This window comes from Ursus maritimus, unplaced genomic scaffold, assembly GCF_017311325.1.
Source record: "Ursus maritimus isolate PB19 unplaced genomic scaffold, ASM1731132v1 scaffold_9, whole genome shotgun sequence".
Taxonomy (NCBI): Eukaryota; Metazoa; Chordata; class Mammalia; order Carnivora; family Ursidae; genus Ursus; species Ursus maritimus.
The window spans coordinates 52,011,951-52,019,154 of NW_024427107.1; the positions used below are offsets into that span (position 1 = coordinate 52,011,951).

Here is a 7,204-nt window from a genome sequence, read left to right on the forward strand (position 1 = left end):
GAGAGAATCTTAAGCAGGATCCATGGAGTCCATGTGGGGCTCAATCTCACGACCCTGAGATCATGGCCTGAGCCAAAATCAAGAGTCAGACGAGCCACCAGACACCCCCAGTTTCTTCCTATTATTTAACAAATATCCATTGAGTGCCTACTAGATGGTCAAGTGTTTAGTAGCAGATTAAAACGCCATGGCACAGGGCAAAATGAGAAATATAGTCACAATGATATTTTTTATATTCTAATAGCTGTCTTCAAAACCAGTTTATGATATATGTAGTAATATTTGGTGAATGGAAGCCTTTCTGAAGGGTCTCTCCAAAAAAGCTGGGAATGCAGTTTTCCCCCCAAAGACCTTAAGATTAGTAGGCAGCATTTAAGTAAATCTAACAACTGCAAGCTTAATTAACTGAATTTTTAAAATTCTGCACATTTTATGTACACAAAACAAACGAGGAAAGAATATGTCTTATTTTCATAAATTTACCTTTTCATTACAATGCAGTGTGAAAATAGGGACCTATAGAATAGAAGAATCCAACTTTTGAAAGCAAATGTTTATAGAGATTTCTGCTTGTAGTACAGCAGATCCACTCTCAGGCTATTTTAGATTGTGCTTTTGCTATTTGTGCTGTCATTTCCACTTTCCCCTACCTAATTTTTCCCCCTTTCATCTTAGATCTTTAGTGCAACCACTGTGGAAAGGCTGTGAAACTCAACTAACTGGACTGAGAAATGACATTAGAGAATGTAGAGCACGAGAAGGCTGGAGACCTGGCCAAAGGGATCTTCTCAAAGGTGTGTTATCTGCTTGTTTTCATACTGCACATGGGATTCTTGACTGGAATAGCCAGTGGATGTCCCCTCAGTCTAGTGTTTTTAGAGTGATGCTTTAACCTGGAGCTTCATTGCAACAATTAGAGTCACAGAGATGACTCCTCCACAACGTAGGGTGAGAACTATGTCTGGTTTAACGTAAGCTACTTTTGTGGATCTTGCATTATATATGACAGACAGATGGGTTCTGACACAAACTTCATTTCCTCCTTCACTATGTGAACTAATTTGGTTTGCTATGCCTCAGAGCATAATACCTTCTCATAGTTTGGGTTTTGCATTTTTTCATTGTACAGGGTCAACTGATTATCTTTTTTTGTTTTGTTTTGTTTTTATTTTTGTTTTTATGTTATTACCTGATATCTTTCTTATTTTGCAAGTATACTCAAAGTTTACTTTATCAACTGAGTTGCTTAAGGGAAATCAATTCCTTCAATATTTCTGAAGGTGATCTACTACCAGTTATCCCTTATCATGGATATCTGTCCTGGGTGTCTGGGCTTTCATTGTCTGCTTGCTTTTCCTTTTTATACTTGACAATCTGTATCTGTCAGTGCTATGGTAATATACTTCCCATGTATTAAATGGCTGTCGTGTATTGCCTCTTGCTTTCACAGTAATCCTGAAAAGTGGTGTGATTATCTCTGTGTTACAAACAAAAACCTAGGATCTGAGAAATTTAGCTACTTTTCTAAGGTCATACATCGTGATTTAAATCTATGTCTATTATCTGAATTTAAAGCTCAGAGTGACTCAAAAGATATTTTATGCATTTTCCATTGTAGTGAGAAAAGACTATTTGAATGGAAGAAAATATTTAACTGTCATAAGACATGGGGCTCTGCAGTTAGACTGCTTAGGCTAGAAACCCTGGCTCCACCTGTGTTATCTAACTTTGAACAAGTTACTTGAACTTTCTGAAATACAGTTTCCTCATCTGTAGAATGGATATTATTATATTAACTAACTTTCTGTGATATTGTGAGGACTAAATGTGATATCACATATGATATCACTGTTAAAGGACAGTGGCTGGCATGGGAAGAGTTTAGTACATGCTAGCTGCTATTACTATTACTGTGGTTATTATTTATGTTTCCTAACTGAAAAGTAGTTTACTAAACAGAAGCACTCATGTCGAAGTACTTACTCTGAAGCATCAATGAAAGTTCCTCATGACTTTAGTAAGTTCAGAGTTTTGAGTGTTTAACTATTTCATACCCGCAGTCACATGGGGCCATATCTATGCTGGAAGAAAGAAAGGGAATTTTTTCTTTAAATTAGTGCTTTCCAAGTTATGGTAATATTACCCCTTTACTTCTGTCCTGACTCTGTTCTTAAATATGAAGTGGAATATTTACCAATTACCACACAATGCATGAAGTAGCCTCATCCTATAAAACCCTATTCCTGGAAAACAACCTTGGCTTGGCTTTGATGATTCTAAATGTGAGGATCAGAGTCCAAAATTGACTCCCTGGAAAGGCTGTTCAGACAGCAGTTAACAAATCACCCTCCAGCAGGGAGAATTCCCGGACAAGCTGGGCAGGGTCAGGGCTCTCACTTCCCATAAATCTCCCACCAGCCATTGCCCTTCTTTCTGGGAATCACCACCATTGTTTTCCCTCTTCTCTTAATCCCTTCTTCCCTCACTCCATCTTCACCTCCCATCCACATTCCTTCCTTCCTTTTTTTCTATTAGGGAATTAAAACAGACACCAAAACCAAATATAAAACTAACATCTCGGTATGCCCCATATCTTTGATACTATGTGTGCTATATGTATTTAAAGTTGGGAAGTTAGGACTTCAAGGGGAGGGACCACGTCTGGTCCTGCTCTGGGTGATACCTAAAACACTGAGAACTCCACACTCTACCAACGCCACAGAGCCACTGAAAAGGGTCACGTTCTCAAAACAAACAAAGACATATTCATGGGTTAATCTTACTCAGTGCCCCATGGCATTGGCCATAATATCTCATATATATTGGAGAAAAATTATATTGAAATAATAATCATAAAAGCAATGAAAAATTGGGCCTTCAATTTGGGTTGTAGGGATAATCTCTGCAAAAGGAAGAAAAGAAGGTCCAGACACCTCGACCAACAAACACCCTCTTCTTTGCTGTAACATCTATTAAATGTGTGGTGGTCTTAATTAATTACTTAAAATATTGAAGTTAGTTCAAACTGTCCTTTTTGAATTGAGTATTTCCTGGTATTTGCCTATACTGGAACATTCCTCACCTTGGTGAGGTGAGTCAGCCTTTTCCAGTCCTCTAGCTTATTAACTGACTTTGTCCCTCTGCCAATGGTTTCCAAACACAGGAGTGCAACAAAATTTCACTGGTATGAGGTAAAATGAGAAAAATAAGGAGAATCTAGGGACTTTTTCTTAGGGCTAAATTTATATAATTGAAAGGAAGACCATTTACTCTGAAATTATGTAATTTCTATATTTTATGACAAAGAGGTCTTTCTTTTATGAAAAGATCTACAAAAGAGAAAAATTAAGGAACCATGGCCTTAAACTTTGAGAAACTGCTCTAGGCCACATATGGGGTGAGGGGGGCAGGGTATATGTGTGTTCATAGCCAGGCACCCACCTCAAGGAATCGAGTAACTGGACAGTTCCTATGGGAGACTTTTGGTGGGGGACTCAGTGGGGAGTGTTAGCTCTAGTCAGATGGTTGCTAAAGCAGAGGAGTTACTGGAACAGAAGGGGCAGCTACTCCATTCTTACAGACAAATCTTTATTCTTCATATTTGCCTTTTTGGGTTGTATTTTCTTCCTCTGAGCTATCATTGGTGTCCTTTTTAACCTGATTTCACTTGAATAAAATTATTCCCTAGGGATAGCCTTGATGAATAGTCAACAAATTAAAACAGGAAATGAATGAAAAGAAAAAAAATGCTGTGATGATATTTCTAATAATAATGGTACTTAAAATGAATGTCATGGCTCAAGTTTTCTAGAAAACAGAATGCAGGACAAGGCTTGATTGATGATGCTTTGTTTGGAAGTGCAATTTCAGGACAGCAAGAAAGAAAAAAGAAGTGCTTTCACATGCATAGTGCATTTAATCATCTCAACAGAAATAAGCAAGTTAGTGGTCTAATCAAAATTTTGAGAAGCTGCTTTTAAATGCCATTTTTGGATGTCTTTAGTGTTTCCATGGTAGATAAGTGAGTGAATGTACTCAGGCAGGTGAATGACTGGCCCAGGTGTATGTAGTGGGAGAGTTGCACAGCTGGGTTCAAAATCAGGCTTGATTCCTGAGCTGATGCGCCTTCACCATTCTCGCAGAATGGCAGCACAGGGCTTTTAGAGGAATATCTGGGACAAGGATTATTATTCTAGTTTTGGAGAAAGAGAAAATAGATGCATTGGAGAGTTTAGTAATCTGTCTAAAAACAAACTAGCAAATCAAATCCATTGTTTGAAAAGAAAGAAGAAAAATAAGAAAAATCAAATGATCATAATGGATACAGAAAAAGCATTTGATAAAATCCAACACCAATAATTATTATTATAATTATTTTTATGATTTAAAAAAGCACAAAACTCTCAGCAAACTAGGGATAGAGGAGAACTTCCTCAACCTCATAAAGAACATCTACAAAAAGCTTCAGTGAACTTCATATTCCATGGCGAGAAACTCTAAGATTTCCCACTGAGTTTAGGAAGAGGCAAGGGGACGTCCCCTTTTACCACTTCCTTTTAGCGTTGTACTAGAACTCCTAGCTAATGCATTCAGACAAAAAAAGGAAATAAAAGATATACAGATTGAGAAGGAAAAAATAAAATGTCTTTGTTTGCAGATGACATGATTGTCCATGTAGTAAATAAAAAAGAATCAACAAAAATGCTTAGAACTAATATGCTATTGTAGCGAGGTTGCAGGATACAAAGTTAATCTACAAAAGCCAGTTGCTTTCTTATCTGCCGGCAATGTGCAAGTGGAATTTGAAGTACACAAATAGTACTTTTGTATTATCACCCCTTCCGCAATGAAATACTTAGTTATAAATCTAACAAAATATATACCAGATTTATATGAGGAAAACTACAAAAATCTGATGAGAGAAACCAAAGCATAATTAGATAAATGAACAGTTACTTCATGTTCATTGATAGAAAGACTCAATATCATTGAGATGTCTCTTCTTCCTAATTTGATCTGTAGATTCAATGCAATCTGAATCAAAAACCCAGAAAGTTATTTTGTGGACGAACCAATTTAAAGTTTACACGGAGAGGCAAAGACCCAGGATAGCCAACACAACACTGACAGAGAAACAAAGTTGGAGGAATGATGCTACTCAATTTCAAGACTTATTGTAAAGCCACAAGGATCAAGATACTGTGGTGTTTGTGGAAGAATAAACTGACCAGTAGAACAGAATGGAGGTGGCAGGTGTCCTGGGGAATTGAACAAGTCCTCTTGCCCCAAATTATCACCTTCTCTACCTGGTGGGTCCAGTATTAGTGACTCATTTTCTGTGTTACAAAGTCCATCTCTCTGCATATATTAAAAGATTAATCCCAGCCCTAACCCTGCTTTCTAATACAGTTACCCTTAAGAAGTATACCTTCGAGCGTAAGGTTAATTAGTGTGTATTTTGTCAGGGCAGGGAAGGCAGACCAAAATCTAGTACATATCAGGTGTTCAATATATTTGTTAAGTAAATGTGTAGATGATCAATAACTTTAAAGGACAGGGGTGCAAGGGTAAATAGTTCTGTAGGTGCACAGAATTGCATTTAGGTCGTGAAAAAGGCATGAGCCCTAGAACCTACAGGATATACGGAGAGAAGCTCTGATGATAGATTTGCCTACCTCACACTTATGCTTGAGACTTGCCCTGGAAACCCATTCCATCCCCATTTTTTATCAGTTATTCATTTATTAAGTAACTACTATGTGCTAGAAACTGCACTCAGCATCGGGGATTCAATGGTGAGTTACACAAGGACTGATCTTTTCCTCACAGAGGCATTTGACTGGTTCCTCACTAAATACTCACACAGCAAAGTAGACACCACCCACTTTCCTACTCTTGGCACTCTTACGTACTGACACAAAATTCAAGAAAGAGTTTAAATATCTCTTTCACCCAACTTCCCAATCTTTACTGCTTTGAAGACTGGCTAAAGTAAAAACTTTTTGTTGGTTTTACTACTGTGAATAAATGCTGCCCCCTTCTGGAACATTGACAGAAATGTAAAAAACTGACTTCTAGTCATGAAAGCTTTATAGTTGGTGGAGAGTTAGGGTTAGAAAGGACTTTAGTTTAATCTCATTGTTTTATCAATGGGGAGTTTGATGCTTGAGAAGGTCGAGTTGCTGGTCCCTATCTTGGATGAGGAGAGAGAGGACTGAAACTTATGCTTTCAGACTCTTAGTTCATGATACCTCTTTTCAAGTTTACTAGACCAGAGATATGGTTATTGATATTTTCATTGCTCCTACATACGTATTTCCTCCTTCATTTTTCATCACACTCAGTCATGCTTTCATCTCTTTCCTACTCCCCTTTCCATACACTCACCTTGAGGACTCAAAACAGGTTAAGAGCTGTCTCAACCAGTCTGTGTCTATGTATCTGTGTGTCTTCTGAATTTTTGTCTCTCTCACTGTCTTCTATCTTCTAACGATTTCTGAATGAGAGTTTAAAGCCCACACCCTGCTTCTGAATTTAAGTCTTTGGGACAAACCTCCATTGTCTTCTCTTTTATTCAGCTAGTCATTCAGCAAATATTTATTGCTTTCCCACTAAGTGTTGGGTGTTGTGAATACATAAACAAAAAAGACAAGTTCTCTGTTCCCCAGATTTATCATTAATTGAGGGTGATAGAAAAGTAAACACATGATCAGAGGCAGCAGTGTGATGAGGCCCTCAGAGAGGAAGTCTCAAAGAATGGAAGGAGGCATCTAACTCAGACTGAAGGAGGGGGGAGGCTGCCTGGATGTAGTGGTTCCTTACCTTTCAAATTTTTGAGGATCACATGTAAGATTAAGGGGGAGTACAAATGTCAAACTGTGAGCAAAGTTTCATAGATATTCTTACTCAACTCCTCCCTCCTTGAGAGACCTCATGGATATATAAATCTCAAAGTATGAATATCTACTCAGTGAAATTCAAGGATATAAACATCTTATATAATAAATGAGGCCACATTTTACATGTCAAATAAATCATTCAGAAACACTACTTATAATAAAATTGTGATAGTATTTAATTTTCGTTCCATCTACTTATGTAATTGATATTCACATATTTATACAGCTTAAATTTATAAGGGATTTCTAAAGCCCTTTGCTTTACCGAGGATCTGTATTAACTTGTGTAGCAAACTCTATAGGCT

At 37.5% G+C, this 7,204-nt stretch overlaps 1 long non-coding RNA gene across 1 annotated transcript in view; it reads left to right on the forward strand.

Annotated features, from left to right (window-relative positions):
* Positions 1-1,365, forward strand: part of LOC103661553 — a 190,075-nt gene extending 188,710 nt beyond the window's left edge. The window contains exon 5 of the long non-coding RNA XR_005833678.1: positions 676-1,365. This is a non-coding gene — a long non-coding RNA (uncharacterized LOC103661553). The remainder of the gene's footprint in view (positions 1-675) is intronic.
* Positions 1,366-7,204: the final 5,839 nt, after the last annotated feature.